The sequence below is a fragment of the Equus asinus genome, chromosome 8 (assembly GCF_041296235.1).
Source record: "Equus asinus isolate D_3611 breed Donkey chromosome 8, EquAss-T2T_v2, whole genome shotgun sequence".
In the NCBI taxonomy this organism is placed as follows: domain Eukaryota; kingdom Metazoa; phylum Chordata; class Mammalia; order Perissodactyla; family Equidae; genus Equus; species Equus asinus.
In genome coordinates, this window is record NC_091797.1 from 96,045,376 (window position 1) to 96,057,634 (window position 12,259).

Below are 12,259 nucleotides of genomic sequence, written 5' to 3' on the forward strand. Positions count from 1 at the left end.
TTCTTTCAGTTTTTTATTGAGAAAAGATGATGGTAAAAGTAACAACTCAGCTTTCCCATCCTTACTTGATCCATCCTCTGGGACATAGTGACCACAGTTCCCTTACCCAGCGCTTGCCGGAGCCAATTTTCTACTCTACCTGCCAGCCTCATCTCACTGAAGCCTAGCGAGAGCCCCGAGGGCCAGAGCCTTTATTATTTTCAGATGACTGATGAGGAAGGATGATCAGAGATGTTAGGTCCTGTACTAGACACACAGAAAATCCAGAGGGAGTTGGGACCCAAAACTCTTCTAGTCCTTTTTTTTTTTTTGAGGAAGATAAGCCCTAAGCTAACATCTGCTGCCAATTCTGCTCTTTTTGCCGAGGAAGACTGGCCCTGAGCTAACATCCGTGCCCATCTTCCTCTACTTTATATGTGGGATGCTTACCACAGCATGGCTTGATGAGCAGAGCCATGTCTGCACCGGATCAGAACTGGCGGACCCCAGGACCCCGAAGTGGAATGTGCGAACTTAACCACTGCTCCACCGGGCTGGCCCCTTGTGTTTTTTATTGTTCAGTTGTGTGAATTCCTTATATACTATGGAGATTAACCCCTTGTCAGATATATGATTTGCAAATATTTTCTCCCAATTGGTGGGTTGTCTCCTTGTTTTGATCATAGTTTCTTTTGCCTTGCAGAAGCTCTTTAGTCTCACAAAGCCCCACTTGTTTATTTTTTCTTTTGTTTCCTTTGTCTGAGAAGACATGGTATTCAAAAAGATCCTTTTTAGTTGGATGTCAAAGAGTGTACTACCTATAATATCTTCCAGGAGTTTTATGGTTTCAGGGCTTATTTCAAGTCTTTGATCCATTTTGAGTGTATTTTTGTGTATGGTGTGAGATAATGGTCTACTTTCGTTCTTTTGCATGTGGCTGTCCAGTTTTCCCAACACCATTTATGGAAGAGACTGTCTTTTCTCCATTGTATGTTCTTGGTACTTTTGTCGAAGATTAGCTGTCTGTAGACATGTGGTTTTATTTCGGGGCTTTCAGTTCTGTTCCATTGATCTGTGTGTGTTTTTGTATTGGTACCATACCATTTTGATCACTACGGCTTTGTAGTATGTTTTGAAGTCAGGGATTGTGATGCCTCCAGCTTTGTTCTTTTTTCTCAGGATTGCCTTAGCAAATCGGGGGCTTTGGTTGCCCCATATGAATTTTAGGATTCTTTGTTCTATTTCCACGAAGAATGTCATTGGGATTCTGATTGGGATTGCATTGTATCTGTAGATTGCTTCGGGTAGTACGGGCATTTTAACTATGTTTATTCTTCCAATCCATAAAATACACCTAGTTCTTGATGGTTTTCCTATTCCTACTGCTTTGTGGTTTTCATATTTCTGTATTACCTTCCACCCAAACATAGTTTTACAGGGTTGCTCTCAGTGAGAACAAAATTTTGAAATCTGCTATTTTCGCTCAATACTGTATCAAAACTTTCCACCAAGTTTTTAAGTCTTTACGTAATATTGCACTAGAAGCCAGAGAGTAACAGTGCTTGGACGGTATAAGTGCTTGGCAGGAAATAGGCGTATGAGTGGGCACTGGAGGCGGGCAGATCGTGCAAGGCCGCCTAGTGACCAGGACAGGGACGGGGAGAGCCTAGCTCACCGCGATTCAGAAACCTTGTTTTCTCCCCCTTGGACTTTTTTCTTTCTTTCTTTCTGATTTTAAAAGGAATATGTACTAAGTATAGAAAACTTGGAATGTTCAGCAAAGTTAAAGAAGCAGAAAAAATAACTCACCCACAGGACATGAATTTCTACCTCACCTTGGGGAAGTATCCTCGCAAACCCATTAAAATTGAAAACGCCCGCATAACATTTGACCCATAGGTTCTACTTCTAGTAAGCTATTCTATACAAGTAAAGGCAGGAGTATGCAAAGATATATACCCTAGGGCTTTAAAAATTTTTTAATAGTACTGTAAATAAACTGAACTAGCCATAGTTAAAGGAAGTGTTTATTTAACCCCCAGACTCTGCAATCTTTGTCAGCTATTAAAGGATGAGTTATGGACATGAACTAGAAAGACATCTATGATAGATTCTCAGGGGACAAAGAGCAAATGTAGCGTAAGTTCTATAGTGACTTAGGGTTTTTTTTTTTTTTTGAGGAAGATTAGCCCTGAGCTAACTACTGCCAATCCTCCTCTTTTTGCTGAGGAAGACTGGCCCTGAGCTAACATCCACGCCCATCTTCCTCTACTTTGGGATGCCTGTCACAGCATGGCTTTTGCCAAGCAGTGCCATGTCTGCACCCGGGATCCGAACTGGCGAACCCTGGGCCACTGAGAAGCAGAATGTGTGCACTTAACCACTGCGCCACCAGGCCAGCCCCTGACTTACTGTTTATATAGTACATTATTTGATAGTTTCAAAAAAGATCTCAGAGAAGGAAGTGAAGATACATGTTAATGTTACTTCAGAGGACAGATAGAAGTAGGAAAGCGGGGAGAACTAGTAACTTTTTAAAAATGTATTTTAGTACAGGTAGAATTGTTCCGATCAGAAACGTTACTTTTATAGTAAAACACACACTAAAATAGACATGTGTATGAAAAAAAATCCCAACTCCGAGACAACCTCTGTAATTATTTTGACGCATCTCCTTCATTTGCTGCCCCTTAGATCGTTATCTTGCATACATCTGCTACATACAAATTTGTAGTTTGCTTTTTTTTAATATCCTTTGCACATTTCTAGATCATAAACGCCCTTACAAATACCATTCGTAGTGATTGCTTAATATTCTATCATGTAGGCTGTTTAACCAATCCCTTATTATCAGACACTTAGTTTACGTATGATTTTTTCATTATTACGACACTTGAAAAAATATGATAGTACATTAATTTTCAAATGTAAATAAAACAAGTGATGGGCTGGCCCAGTGGCACAGTGGTTAAATTCACACATTCTGCTTCTTGGTGTGCTGGGGTTCGCCGGTTCGGATCCCAGGTGTGCACACGGCACTGTTTGGCAAAAGGCATACTGTGGTAGGCGTCCCACGTATAAAGTAGAGGAAGATGGGCTCAGGATGTTAGCTCAGGGCCAGTCTTCCTCAGCAAAAAGAGGAGGATTGGCAGTAGTTAGCTCAGGACTAATCTTCCTCAAAAAAAAAAAAAACCCATGAAACACAAGTGACTGTTTGGTTAGAGAGATAATCAAGCACACAGTCTGCAAATAAGGTTATTTTCTTTAGAAAAGAATCCCAGGGGACGGCCCTGTGGCCGAGTGGTTAAGTTCACGCACTCGGCTTCCATGGCCCAGGGTTGCCCAGGTTCGAATCCTGGGCATGGACATGGCATCACTTGTCAAGCCATGCTGAGGTGGTATCCCACATGCCACAACTAGAAGGACCCACAACTAAAATTTACAACTATGTACTGGGGGGGGATTTGGGGAGAAAAAGGAAAAATAAAATCTTTAAAAAAGAAGAAAAAGAAAAGAATCCCGGAAGATGAGTTACTACCGGTTCAAGGGGGTATGACCATTTTAAAAGATTTTTATTTTTGGCTTATACTACCATATTCATATTTAGAAATTTTGAGGCAATTTATATGCTTCCAACAGTATATTAGAGTGATTGCCCCCCAGACCCCTGCCTGTGTTTAGAGGTTATCATTTCAAACTGATTCGTAATTTGATAAAAACAAAAACCACCATCGTCTTGTAGTTTTCATTTGCATGTCTTTGGTTAGTAGAGCACTGATAATTTTTTAGTAGTTTCTTCGGAGAGTGAGTCTTCTGTGGAGCTCTATTCGTGTAATATTCCTTTCCTTCTTCACTGATGTTTGAAATGTCCTTTTTCATTTATTATGTTCTTACCTTTTCTAGGATCTGTTTCTGAGCTTTCTATTCTGTTACCTGGTCTGTACCACATTGAATTGGCTGCAGCAGCTTTGTAATATATATATTATCTGTTAGGGAAAGTCCATCCTCATTCCTTTTTTTGTTCCCAAGGGGAGAAATGATACCTGGTTTTGGCTATTTATTCTTCCACGTGAACTTAGAATTTTGTTAAATCTAAGAAATGTCCCGTTAGGATTATATTAAACTTATACATTAAACTTAATTTGGAAAGAACAGTCACGTAACCAGCCTTCCTGAGGGGTTACTGAAATGGCTTTCCATCTTGACTACGCTAGGGCACAACTTCCCTGCACGGCAAATCGGGGTTCCTCTCAGACTTTGACAGTGGGGGATTCCTTTGTTTGCTGTTCAAAGTAGAAAGAAGTCCATTAAGTAACTCCCTGGAGAAGTGGCCCGGCTCGCGGCCGGCTCCAGCCCCTCCGAAGGCCATGTGAACGACCGCCACGAGCCTGGGTCCGGACAGGCCAGCTTAGGCGCGTCGCTTGACCCCAGGGGCCTGCGAGGGGCTGCGGTCACCGGAAGGGGCTGGCTGCGCACAGCGTGCTCGCGACCTCCGCGCCCTCTGAGCAGGTAGGGCAGGCCTGCGCGGCTGCGGGCGCGGGACCCCAGGGGGCGCTGGGATCAGGGGGCTCCCCTTCTCCTCCGGACCCAAACGGCCCAGGCCTCCCCGGGAGCCCAGACCACGCCGCCTGCAGTCCCCTGGGGCTGCGCCTTTGACGCTGGGGCCCCGCGGGGGTTGCGGCGCGGGGGTGCGAAGGGATCCTGGAAGTGGGACGCAGGCTGCTAGGGGTCCCTGATGGGGGATTCCGAGGGGTCAGGGTTAGGCTCAAAGGGGGCCAGCTCTAAGCGTGGGAGGTGGGCGTGTGCCTGATGGGGGCCAGAGTCCTCTTCCTGGGCTGTGTGCGGTCTGGGTGTTTTGGAGTCGAGGTCGCGGTCCCGGCCCCGCACCTACAGTCGGGGTCCCGCCGGGCGCCCACGGTCGGGGTCTCGGGCTCCTTCCGCGCGCCCCTCCCCCCGGCGCCGTCCAGCGCCCGCCCGCCCGCCCCGCCCAGCGCTCGGACCGCTCGGCCGGCCGCCCCGCCCCCGGCCCGCCCCCAGGCCCCGCCCCGGCCGGCCCGCCCGCAGCTCGCCCATTCAGATGTGGGTCAGGGGTGAGCAGGCGGCGCCGACGTCACAAGCTTCCAAGATGGCGCCGGGCGGGCAGCTGTGAGCGGCGCTCGGGGCGCGCTGGGCGGGGAGCCGAGCCGGGCCGGCGGCGGGCGGACGGGGCGGGCGCGGGCGGCGCGGGCCGGGCGCCGAGGACGAGGGGCCGCGGCAGGGCCGGCCGGCAGGCGGGCGGAGCGCCGCCGCCGACGCACACGAGGTGAGGGGTAGTAGGAGGCGGAGGGGGCGCGGGCGGGGGCCGCGGGCGGGCGCGCCCCCGGGGAGAGGGGCGTGGGCGGGCGCGCGCTCGGCCGACGTGGGGCTGCGCGCGTGGGCGGGGCGCGCGCGTCCGCTGGGCTGGGCTGGGGCGCACGCGGGACCCCCAGAGCCGACCCGGCCGGGCCGCTTTGTGGCCGGGTGCCCGGTGGGGCGCGGGCGGCAGGGACCCGGCACAAAGCTCCCGGGGCCGCGCCGCGCCGGGACGCAGTCTGCGGAGCGGGGGTCGGCGGGCGAGCGGGCGCCGGCTCTTTGTGCCTTTTCATTAGCAATCTAATCCGAACAGCGTCGGGCGAGCTGCGCTGCCTGACAGGCGGGCGGGCTCCCATTATGCAAACTGCCCTGCGTCCGCGGCCGCCCCTCGCAGGGGGATTTTGCTATTTCCAGGATTGCGGCCCTGCACCGTCTGCGGTCCCTTTCCCTTGCCTCCTCCCCGTTGGAAGACTGGCCTGAGCAGGGGCAGGCCTGGAGGGGCTGCTCCCAGAGGGCCAGGCCCTGAGGCTGGTGGGCTCGCTGCCCTGCCCCCAGACCTCTCCTGTAGGCAGTCGCTTGGCAGGAAGAGAGATGGGTTGGGGGGAGGGGGGGTCGGTTGGCAGGGGGAGGGGACTGGCTGGCAGAGGGAGGGGGCTGAAGGGCCTCAGCTTGTCACTCTCTGTTTATCTACCAAGATGGTTCATATTCGCACAGGCCTAGCTGGTAGGGGGGCGGGGGGAGGCGGAGATGCTTCTCCCTGGGGGGCAGTGACTGTGGAGAGGAGGGAAGGAGGCCAGATAATGCTCCCAGCGGCCCCACCCAGAACAGCGTGGGACTGCCTGGGGAAGGGAGCCCAGTGCTGATCCGGATGGGCTGAAACGGCTTTGAAGTTATTTATCCATGTCTTCTCCTATTCCCTCTACCTCTAAGTGTCTTTTCTGGTAGGAGTTGCCAAGCACATCTGGAAAGCTAGGTTTCCGGCTTCCCCCCCCACCACCCCTCCTCAATAGCAGGAGGGGTGTAACGAAGGGAGGCCACCCCTCTGACATATGTGGTGGGGGGGAGGGGCAGAGCCTGGCCCATAGGAATCCTGCGGTGGATCGTTGACTGATGTGGGGATTGCTGTGCCTCTTGTGGTTGGGGGAGGGGGAGAGCTGGCAGGTAGTGGAGGGGCCTCCAGGGCTTCTAGGCTGAACTTGGAGCTGTTCTCCAGGGACCCCGGATGGAGGGATGGAGCTGGGAACCCAAATCCAGGACGTTTCTGCAGCTAGCATTTGTTGCTTCCTGGCTCCTGGCTTTACTTCCCTTCCATTCCCATCTACCAGCGTCTGGACTCCCTGGGCCTTTCAGCGGACATTTTCAGGATCATAGGCCATGTGGCCAGTCTGTAGCCCTGGCTCAAGGAGGGAGTGTACACTTAGCAGAGCAGGGTTGCTGGAGTGGCCTGAAAAAAAGCAGATGGGCCGGCCTCTGGCCTGCCTCTAGGGACAAAGCTGTGTGGTGAGATTGCTGGTTTCCAGGTCTCTTAGCGCCCAGGGGGGGATGGGAGGGTGATACTTGGGGGCCCAACTGAGTCCTTTGGCCCCGGACTGCGAGTGAACCTTCAGTCCCGTGCTCTTGGGTTTATTATGGAAATCTCTAGGTCTCATGAGCAGGCGGTAGACTCTGAAGGTTGGGAAGGGGCTCCCCAACTGCCTGCCTGCCTTCAGGGTCAGAGCTGCTAGGTTGGCCTGCTTTCCTTTGGCTCCTGGCTTCCTGCAGGCCAGTTTTGGGGTGTTGCTGAGCACCTATTGCCCAGCTTTTCTTGCCGTTTGACTCGAGTGCTGGTGTGCGCCCAGAATTTCTCCCTGCAGTGTTTTCCTGCCAGTTGTTGGGACTTGTAGATTAGTCACTCTGCTTTTACGAGCGATTCCTGAAAAGAAAAATCTCCCTCTGGTTGCTGGCTCTCCGTAGAGGAAGAAGCAGCCCGAGGGAGCCAGGCCTTTAATTAAAGCAAAACCCAAAAGATTGCTGGAAGGAGAAGAGGAGGCGCAGGTGGGGCAGAGGTGATGCGTTCTGTCCTGCTGTGCGTACCTGCTCTGGGGACAGGTAGGCACGATCCTGTTCTCACTCCCTGGTCTTGGCCAGCAGCCCAGCCTTCTCCACAAGCTGCAGTCCTGGATTAATCCTCACGTAGTGTTTTCTCTCCGTAGATCAGATTTCTCATTTTGTTAATAAGCACAGCCTCCGATCCACTTGAAGTCAGCTGTCGTGGACTCAGAGCAACAGGGTTTTGCATTATTGAGCTGACAGGCCTGCTGCCTTCCCAGAGTCCTTATTGTTTGCCAGGGTCAGGTCTGGGGGTGGGGGTGGGGGTGGGGGGTGGGGCCAGTGCCTTTTAATCAGCAGCTAGCCCCCAGAGAAGGGCTGGCTGGGCAGTTCTGGAGAGTCAGAGGAGTGAGGAAGGAATAAAGTTCAGTTTACCCAGGGGACCTGTGGTTCTGCCCTTTTGCTTGGCCTGTTGGCCTGCAGCAGTCAGCCCCACCCCATCACTTGCTTGCCTTGCCCACGGGGCCTGAGGGCCACTGCTCCCGGGCCCTGATCACTAAGAGGGTGGGGGTTCTTCCTGGCTGCGCCTGCTTCCTGGGAAGAAGACACCTTTCAACGGCCTTCGGAGCCTGGCTGAGGAGGGATTCCTGCGGGGCAGTAAGAGGGGAGCTGGACTTAGAAAGCCTGGAGCATGACGCTGGCTCTGCCGTTTACTCTTGGTGTGACCTTGGACAGTGATTGACTCTCTGAGCCTTAGTGTCCCGGTTTCTAAAATGGGAACAGAACTTGAGTTTACATTCACGTATCACTGCCCTCCAGAGCTCAGCCTGGAGAAGACAGACAAGCAAACAAATGATTGTAAGATGGGGTGATAAGGGCTGGCACTGTGACAAATGCAGCACAGAGGGCAGTGTGGGGATGGTGGCTGCGAGGCACGGAGGGAGGGGCTGGCGCTGGGCTGGACGAGAGCTCTGGATGCCTTGCTGAGTTCAGGTGGGCTGTAGGAGAAGGGTTTTCGCGGGGGAGTGTGTTCAGTTTGGGAAGGGCAGCAGCCAGTGTGGAGTGTGGCTGCGGAGACAGTCAGGAGAGCAGTGACAGGAGCATGGCCCTGCGGATGCTGTGTGTTTCGAAGAGCTGGCCTGGGAGCGCCCACTGCGTGCCCAGCGCCTGTCAGGCTTTCATAAGCTTTTGACTCAACAGCGTTTTTGAGCACAAATGCGGGGCGCAGCCCCTGTGGCTAGACTAAATTGTGCTGGTCTCTACCCTGTGGCACTCACAGACTCACCAACAAGTGGTGGGCCTTAAGGCTGGGGATAGATGCACTGGTGCGTTTTCTCGGAATCCTTCCAGTTCAGCACCACATAGTCTTCTCTTATAGATGGGAAATGAGACTTGGAGGTTAACTTGCTGGGGCTGCAAGTAAGCTACTGTTCAGGCTGGGGCTGGAGGTTTTGTAAATGCCTGTGACTCCAGATCCCTGTGGTGTGGAGTCTGGAGGGCTCTGAGATCTTAGTAGGGAGGGGCAGGGCAGAGAGCCCCCTCCCCAACACGATCCTGGCTCCTGGTTAGGGGCTTCCGAACCAGAACCAGCCGGGTCAGTTTGACTCTGCCTGGCATGGCCAGGCTGCGCTTCCTGCTGGGAGGGGCCTTGCCCTAAGAGTTAAGGACCTGGGCTGGGGAAGGGCTCTAAGAGGGACTGTGGGCTTGCCTGGAGCCCAGTTTGAGCTGGGAGTGGCAAAGCCAGAAAAGCCGGTGGGGGTAGAGGTTGTGTGGGCCCCCAGCAAGCTTGATAAGGAAGGGAAAGCCAGGAGCTGACTCCAGGCCCTGCTGCAGTCCAGGGAAGGGCGGGCTGGGGCACCTCTGCTGGGGAGGGCTGCCAGGGAGGGTTGCTGGGAGGGTGTGGCCTGACTGAGTGGGGAGAGTGATCCTGAGAGACTGCCTGGGACAGTCGGGAAGGGGTTCGGAGCCCCTCCTTCTGACTCTTCAGTTTTTGTGTGTTTTTTGTGGTAATGTCCCATCTGGGTGGAAGGGAGGGTGGGTGTGGCCTTGGATTAGAGCAGGTGCTTCTGCCGTGAGAGTAGATGGGGTAGCCAGCTGCCTTCAGGCCAGAGGGCCTTGCTGCTGCTTGCGAGGTATGTAGTGCTAGTGGGCACCCGCTTTCTGTCTGAGGGTGATCCTCCTCCGAGAGCACAGGCATGTGGGTGAGGAGAGAGAGTGGGGTGTGGAAAGGCGGGTGGTGCGGTCTCCTTAGGCTGTCCTACCAGCTCTCGCCAGCCATTCCCTGGGAATGCCAAGGGCCACTAAAGACAGGCAGGGCTTGGGCTTGCCTGAGGGGGCCACTTTGAGGTGGGGAGTTGGCCTCTTGTGGACGTGGAAGGGCTGCTGGCTCTGGCACGGGCGTGGCTGCTGTGCAGACTTGTTCCAGGCTGCAGCAGCCTCGGGCTTCTTTCCCAGCAGCACCTCTGGGTGGGTGGGTTCTCTAGGTGAGTGTGGGGAGGGGCCGCTCCAGTGCCTTGAGAACAGTACCCACCCCCCCACGTGGGTGGAGAGGCTGCTCCCATCAGCACACTGGGGTCTGAGCTACCCCCGCCCCCTCATCAGCCTGGTTACAGGCCCTTTAGGTGGGGCCTGGGGCCTCAGTGGCCCCTGTGTGGACACAGTGGACCTTTCCTTGGTGGTGAGCATGGGCTACACACTGACCCATTGAGTGTGTGCCATCCTGGTGCTGCCTGGCAGAGGCCTGCCTGCTGGTGGCCTGGTTCTCAATTCTGCACGTCAGGATCACCTGGGAGCCGGCGGAGGCATCTATGTTTCCTAAAGCTTTTGAAATGAATCTCACGTGCGGCCAAGTTTGAGAACCACTGCTCTAGCAGGTGACAAATCTTTGTTGATAACAGAATCACACAAGTGGTAAGTCCAAATAGACCAGCGCATATGGGCTTGGGTGGTCACAGACTGCTTTACTCTGACAGCACAGCGGGATGGAATTTCCAGAACAAAGCGGTCTGATTCTTTGTTAGTTACAGGGTCTTGGAGAAGTGTCAGGCACAGGGCAGGCTCACCCTTTTCATGGTCCTCTTACCTGGGCGGCAGTGAGAGGGACCCCAGGCTGGCATGCACCAAGGGGACAGCTCCTAGGAGGTCCCTGGGGAGCTGCCTGCTGCCCTTGACTTAGGACTTTTGGTCCTGCTTGGCCTTCTGCCTATCCTGGTTTCTTGGTTGCATTCTTGCGCCCTGGTTGGCCTCTGTGCCCTGGCAGGGCCTGACATAGTGACGTTTAGGTTCCTTGGGGCTTCCTAACAAGCCTGCTGTGGCCACAGCTGGGGACACCTGGGACCTGTGCCCCTTCTTTTTCTCTTTGACCTCAGGGTGCCTGAGAGAGAGAGATTGGTCCCAAGGTTGGTTTTCTGGGCTGTTACATGGGTAGGGTGTGTGAGGGGCCATAAGGAGGGGCCAGGAGGCAGAGTGAGAGGGGGCAGTGAAGATGCGCTGGAGGCAGAGCTTCAGGTGAGGCCTGGCTCACCTGGCCTCGCCCCCCTTGCTGGGACCAAACAATGGGTTGTGCTGGACTTTAGTTCCTATCTGTGCTCAGACAGGACACAAGTCAGCTCCTGCCTGCTCTGGGCAGCTTGCCATGGGAGGTGGTGGCAAGGCACCTAGGTGGTGTGGTTTGAAGTGGTCCTGGTTGGTGTCCTGGCTATGAATTGCTGTCCTTCAGAGAAGGCAGCACGGCCTGGGCTGGGCAGTGAAGGAGGTGATGCTGAGAGTGGTCTTGGTTGGGTAGTCGAGGAGGAGGGGTGCCGTGGGGGCATAGGCATGGTGTCCTCCCCCCTGCTCGCTTCTGCCTGTGCGCATCTTGGTAGATGGACCCAGGGGTTATGTCTTGAGAGCAAGTGATCCGGGGGTGGATTCCTGTGTCTTCACCTCGCCTCCCCCTGGGGCCTCATTGCCTTTCGCTTTGGTAGAAGGCAGCTGATGGTTTTTGTGTGGCAGGTGCCAGGGCAACTTTGCTTGAAAACTGGGAGGAAGATGGTTCCTGCAGAGTTCCTGACAGAATGCTAGGAAATAGTTGCCGGGCACTCACTTTTGGGCTGTTACCCCACGCTAGGCCTTGTGGGATGAGCTTTACACCTGAGTTTAATCCTCAGAACATACCTGTGTAGTCCCGATCATTTTATCAATCCCCACCGTACAAGTGGCTCAGAGAGGTTAAGTAATTAATCTCGAGTCACACAGGTAGGAAGTGGGTAGAGAAGTTCTGAGAGCGAAAGAAACACAACCAGACGTGTGTGGAAGCCTTGAATACAAGTGTGTGGGTCCCTTCCCACAGTGCTTGGGCAGGAAGACAGCCCAAGTTTTCAGTGAGTAGGGTGGCGTGATGGCTGCCTTGGACGTAGCCAGGAAGTCCTGTTCCTGGAGCTGGGGGGTGGTCCCCTGGAAACTGGGGAAGGACCACTAAACTGTAGAGCAGGTGCTCCCCGGGTCCCCAGGACCAGGGGGCGGAGAGGACTCTCGGTCGTCCTTATCCTTCTAGCCACAAGTCCTGCCCTTCTGGCCCGTTGGAATCCTCTGCCCTGTGGGAACCCATGCCTTTGCGGAGCCCCTCCAGAGGGCCGCCGGGGCTGGCCTGGGCCTCCCCAGGAACTTGGGGCTGGGCTCCTTTCCTTCTCTCGGGGTTCTCTCAGTGTGGGCAGATGAGAGGTGCTTGGGCTTGCCCGGTGGGCCGTGGGGGACATGGGCAGAAGGGCCTCTTTCTTGGCCTTCTGAGGCTGTTTCTTGGTAGGTGGGTGATGAGGGCAGGGGCTGAACCACAGTCTCCTGAGGTGCCCTGGGTCACTACCAGCAGGTGCCTTTCTCACCTGCCGCTAGGCTCCAGGTGCAGGTGAGTTGAGCCCTGGGCCCAGTCATCCTTTGGCTGTGG

At 54.3% G+C, this 12,259-nt stretch overlaps 1 protein-coding gene across 1 annotated transcript in view; it reads left to right on the plus strand.

Moving 5' to 3' along the window:
- Positions 1–5,120: 5,120 nt before the first annotated feature.
- HIC2 (HIC ZBTB transcriptional repressor 2) overlaps positions 5,121–12,259 on the plus strand; it is a 29,691-nt gene continuing 22,552 nt past the window's right edge. The window contains exon 1 of the mRNA XM_044775435.2: positions 5,121–5,281. The gene's annotated coding sequence lies outside the window, so the exon portion shown is untranslated. The remainder of the gene's footprint in view (positions 5,282–12,259) is intronic.